Below are 5,991 nucleotides of genomic sequence, written 5' to 3'. Positions count from 1 at the left end.
AAACGCTGAAACAATCGATCATTAATCCTAGGTCTAGACTCCTAGGACTGACTGTCTAAGAATCCCGATTCGGAAGAATTCTACCGAAAATCCGGCAAAACCTCCCCTACAACACGGACATTTACCCCCCGTAAAAACGACTCCAGGACCTGCCAAAAAAACACTTCAAATATCCAACAATTTAACACAACAGGAGTCTGGTCCTCAAGACTTCACTAATTTCCTGACTCCACCACACAGCACAAAAATCACAACTACGGCAGGCAGTCCGACAAACTATTATTTTTGACTCACAAATATCATCTAATACTCAATACAAATCAATAAGCATAAATTGAATCAAAGAATTCTTAAATCAGCGGGCCAGAGAAAATTACCGAAACGCTCGATCGCTCGGTCGACTGGCCTCCAGCCGCCCGAGTCCGATCGACGATCCAAACTCACCATCGAACTCGAAACGACGCGCTGAAGACGATCTCAGCTTTTGATTTTCCAATCTGACACCCGATCATCCGAAGAGATTTGCGGACGATCTCGACCGTCGATTTACAAACGAAGCCCGATCGCCACGAAACCGGTGCCATTGCGAAGCTTGAGCTGAGGAGAGTCAGGATACGTCCTCCGATCGTCCATAGCTCGTAGAAAAAACCCAAAACGTCGGGCTGCCCCTCAAACTTCACTTTCGCCGGATCTTGCAACTCCGGCCACCCCAAGAGTCGCCATAGAGCCCTTGCAGAGAGTCGATCGCCCACCGGAAGCAAGGCCGCCGGATCGGTAGGAAAATCGCTGTGCCTCCTTCGCCCGCCTGAGCTGGCCGCCGCATCGATCGGCCACTAGCTCTCTCTCTCTCTCTCTCTCTTCCCAGCGCCTTGGTTCTCTCTCCCCGACGCCTCTCTTCTTCCTTTCTTCAATATCGACATTGAGCCCCTGAACTTTTCTTTATTACAACTAGGTCCCTTAACATTTTCAATTACTTACAATTTCATCCTGCAGAATTCCAATTTAACCCCTAAACTTTCCTTTATCCTTTCAATTAAGCCCTTAACTAATTAATTTGGGCCAAATTAGAATTATTGAAAATACACAATTACATAAATACCCCTAACCGACATATTTATTTACAAAAATACCAAACTCACAAATTTTCATTAAAATCCCATAAAAATAAAATTATCCTTTTAATCCTTATTCCAAAATAAATTTTCAATTTAGTCCTAACACAAAATTAATTTAAATAATAAATTTCCAACTTAAAATTTAATACCACTAATTAATTAAAATACCAATTTCTCCAAAATTCTTTTATAAACATCCTTTACAATTTCTACCATAATTTTCCAATATATAATTTTACTTATATAAATATGCATTTGGGAAAAATTTGAATAACCAAAATATAATCATTTCTCAAATAATTTACTTAATTAATTCTTAAAATTTCAAACTAATTGGGTTTAGAAAAATAATTCATTTATTCGTCTAATACTAAAATTCAAACTTTGCATTTAAATCATTCCAACTAGACCAAATAAAGATAAAATAAAATTAATTTAAATAAAAACTCATTATTAATATAATTATTATTAAATATAAAATTTCGGGTATTACAGATACTATACGAAATAATTATTAATCGAAACTGCTACATAAAAATTCAGTCTGGCGCATGTATAAAGGATATATGATTTTAACTCACAATTCTAGTGACCCCCTTGCTATGCTCCTATGCCTCAGGTGGAGCGGGCTGAATCGATGGATGATCTATTCACGGAAATAATTCAATCAATAAAAATAAAAAATTTAATAAATAACGGATTTTGACTCGAAAATTCTACCAAAAATTCAGCAAAACCTCCCCTAAAATACATATGTTTACCCCCGTATAACAAGTTCAGAATCTGCTAGAAACACTTCTAATATTCATCAATTATTTGACAAGAGTCGGGCCACTAAAGCTGCATTATTCTTCCCGACTCTTCCCGACTCCGCAATACAATGCAATAAAAAATATTAATTAACAGACCAACACAAATATTTATTTTACAAACAACTCTCGATCAATTCTTAAAATTTTTAATTTAATCACAAGCCAACATAGTACGTACCCAACCAACTGATATTTCAAATTACTTGAAATTAAGCCAAAATAAGACTAAAAATTAGTTTACAAAGTTTACTGCATTAAAACCACTAATTAATAAAATTGTATGCCTGAAGATAAATATTAAATTAAATTAAATCCTCGAGTTTAAAATATTTTACCAAGATGAGCTAAAATTCGCAAACTAGCACCCGATAAATTAAGAAGCCGAGACGAATTTTCTGCCTGCCAGCATGCGTCACGAGGTCACTGGATTCCGTTCCCTGGAATTTTTCGATGGAGGCAAAAATGGAATTTGAGGATGCCAAATTGTAGATCAAGATGTTAGGAGTCTAGATATGCGATTATCTTCACCAAATGACCACCAGAAGGCCACCAAAATCGCCAAAAACCGAATAAGTCCGGCAAAACCACACCCACTCCAATCACTGGTCCAGTGGCAGCATCAGAGGCTGCAACTATCCAGGTTAGGGTTTTAGGTGGCGAGAAAGCTATTTCCAGTGTCGAATTGGCTGGAACACGTCGGTAGCGAGGTGGTTCGACGTTGGCAGCGGAGGGTAGCTTTCTTTCCTTCTCCTTCGACGCTCTTGACGGCTTCAGGCGGAAAGATAAGGTGTTACGGTGCGGGTGACGCTGAGAATTTCCCTTGTCCGGAGCTCGACTCCAATGGCGGTAGAAAATAAAAATTGGAGGAGGGGAGGTCGACGACAACGGGAGGTAGAAGGGGGAGGATATGTATAGGGACCTGACTCAAAAAAATTTTTCGAAGAGAAAAGTGCCATTGAGACCCCTTAAAATGAAATTGCTACAGTACCCCTTATATATTATTTATTTATTATTTATTATTTATTATTTATTAATTTTTTATTTAAAAATATTACAAAACGCAAGCGTTTTGTGCCTTTTAAATCTAGATATGGGAAAGAAACTAGTCCCATATTTCTAACCAAGAAACAAACATATCCCACGTGCATTTCACCCGCTGCATTTTATGTTCAAATTATATATTGAATGAATTTCTTTTATATATTTATAAAAATCAGTTGTTTATCATAATTATTTTAATTATAAATAATAATTAAAATAATTATTTTTTATTTTTATTTTAATTCAATTTAGTTTGATTCATTATAATTCTATAATTATTTTTAAATTAGATAAATTTTTGACATGTGTCACTATTTTGAATATATTTGTTTTGATATGTGTATTTATTTTTGACACAAAAATTTTTATTTTTAAATTATGATAAAATGAATTTAAAAATTAATATTATATTTAAAAATAATATATTAAATAAAATTTTTATATATTTATGAAAACTAGTCGTTTATCAAGATGTTGTATTCGTAATTATTTTAATTATATGTAATAATATAAATTGAATTTATATATAAAATTATATAGAATATATATAATATTTTATAATTATCTATAATATTTTTAGATAATAATAAATTAAATATTTTTATGTCTTTCTTAATTATTTTTATATTTTAAGCTTTTTAATAAAATAATATAAAAATTATCAATAAATTAATATAAAAACTATAAAATTATAAATAAATTTAAATTTTACGTATCAATAATGTAATACCTAAAATTTTCTTTTAATAATAATAAAATTAGTAATAATTAATGACGAGTTTTTATTAGATTAATTTTACTTTATTTTAATTAATTTAATTGGGATGACTTATAATAGAATTTCAATACTAGATAAAAATAAGGGAGTTATTTTTCTATATCTAATTAGTTTGATTTTTAAGAAATTAATTAAGTAAATTCCTTGGGAAATAAATTATATTTTCTTATAACTTAATTTTCTCCCCATATGAATGTATGAATTAAATTCTATATTTGTAAGTTATGAAAGAATTAGTAGATAATATTTTTATAAAAGAATTTATTAGGGAATGGCAAATTTTATTTAGCAAATAATGTTTGGTTAAATTGAAAAATAGTTACCAAATTGATTATTTAAATTAATTATGTGTTAGGATTATTTTGACAATTAATTTTAGAATAAAGGCTAAAAGTATAATTTGATTAATATAGGATTTTGATGAAAATTTGCATGGTTGGTATTTTTATAATTAGATATGTCGGTAAGAGCATTTTGTAATTTCACCTTTAAAAGCAAGGGCAAATAAGTAATTCTCTATTTTTAATAATTGTAATTTGGCCCAAATTAAGTAGTTAGAGGCTTAATTGAAAAGCTAAAGAAAAGTTGAAGGGTTACAGTAATTTTGCAGGAAAAAATTGTTAGTAATTAAAAAAGTTGAGGGACTAAATGATGAAGAAGAAAAGTTGGAGGACCAACTTGCGATAAGAGAAAGGAAAAGAAATAAAGAAAGAAAAGAAGGGAGGAAAAGGATCGGGGAAAAGGAGAAGAAGGGGCAACACTACCGTCTGGTCAGAGCTCGGGAGAAAGAGAAAAAAGGGAGGCGGTTGTCGACGCCTGTGTCGTTCCGACGCTAGATTGGTCCTAAAATGACCGGTGAGCTGAAGGCTTCCTTTTAGGAGTAATGGAGTCGGTAATGGTGGCCGAAGGAAGAAGTTCCGGCGAGGTGAGGGCAGCTAGAATTTTAGATTTTTTCGGCCATCTCCGACGAGTTTTGGCCAATCGAAAGGCATATCCGGACTCCCCTTAGCTCAAGCTTTCCAATGGCACCTATCACGACCCGATCTGTGGGCCCGTGACCAACACTAGGGAATGGGTAGGCTTAAGGCCATTAAATCCCATAGTAAGCTTGAACATTCACTAACTCAATCAATTTGAAATTCGGACTCAATCCAAAGCATGGTTCACAATTAACCTTAACTATCAAATCCTACATATTTAATTCAATCTGCCTGCATAATTAGGCAAAACCCAAATTTACATAAAATTACAACTGATAAGTCTAAATTTTACTTCGAAGAATCTAAAATTTTACAAGTCAAGCATACCAAAATCAATCACATCAACCCGATGATAAAGAAGTCGAGTTGCTAGATGAGAACTGCAGGAAGACTAACAATCACCTGAAAAACAGTGAAATTGAGACTGTCAGTCTCGAGAGTGAGTTAAAATCATATATCCAAAAACAATTTCAAACACTTCAATAACATATTTATTTAATTTGAAATAAATATTAAGTCATGCAAAAATATATGTGTCATGCCATGCTTAAATAAAAATAAGTTTCACATACTACGAGACAAAGTACTTCAGTAGAACCCTAATCCCAACACTAACATCTCGACTCTCTCATTCCAACAGAACTGGAGCCCAGAGAGCGAAGCTCGACCAGGGTCCTTAACTCCAGTTTAGTCACTTAATTATCACTATCAGTCTTAGCTCTCTTACTCCAATAAGACTGGCGCCTAGAGAGCGAAGCTCGACTAGGGTCCTTAACTCCAGTCTGGTCACTTAGGTTTCCAAATAAGTCAGCGCCCAGAGAACAACGCTCTAGCAGGGACCTTTACTCCGACAAACTCACTCTACTCAGCCTAGAGAGCAATGCTCAACCAGGACAAGTCCTAAATTTACCTTTTATAAATTTACACACCTTTACCCCTTTATTTTCTGTCTCTAATTCATACCGGTGCAACTCATCAAATAGCAAGTTATAGCCGTCCCATCCCGAGTCAAGACGAAAACACAAACCATAATGTAGTAAATGAAACATATATGAATAGTAATTAAATAAATAATTAAAATATTAAATTATTTAATCAAAACTATCACGTAAAAATCTTAGCATGATAGGTGAATAGATATATGTCTTTAACTCACAATTATAACGACCTCCTAGCTCTGCTCCAATGCCTCAGGTGGAGCGAGCCGAATTGACAGATTATCTAATCACGGAAAATAATTTAATCAATAACATTGAAACATTTGA

At 33.4% G+C, this 5,991-nt stretch overlaps 1 long non-coding RNA gene across 2 annotated transcripts; it reads right to left on the bottom strand.

The window, feature by feature from the left end:
* Window positions 1–792: 792 nt before the first annotated feature.
* On the bottom strand, window positions 793–2,837 carry LOC125370745. Of its 2 annotated transcripts, none has more exons than XR_007216843.1 (3): window positions 2,263–2,837; window positions 1,697–1,761; window positions 793–927 (listed from the first exon to the last, which is right to left on the bottom strand). It is a non-coding gene; the product is annotated as an uncharacterized LOC125370745 (long non-coding RNA). The 2 variants fall into 2 exon arrangements; XR_007216842.1 differs by having other exon boundaries at window positions 836–987.
* Between the last annotated feature and the right edge of the window lie 3,154 nt (window positions 2,838–5,991).

This window comes from Ricinus communis, chromosome 7, assembly GCF_019578655.1.
Source record: "Ricinus communis isolate WT05 ecotype wild-type chromosome 7, ASM1957865v1, whole genome shotgun sequence".
Classification (NCBI taxonomy): domain Eukaryota; kingdom Viridiplantae; phylum Streptophyta; class Magnoliopsida; order Malpighiales; family Euphorbiaceae; genus Ricinus; species Ricinus communis.
Note: the sequence above shows the minus strand (reverse complement) of the source record. Positions and strands in the feature narration are given on the sequence as shown.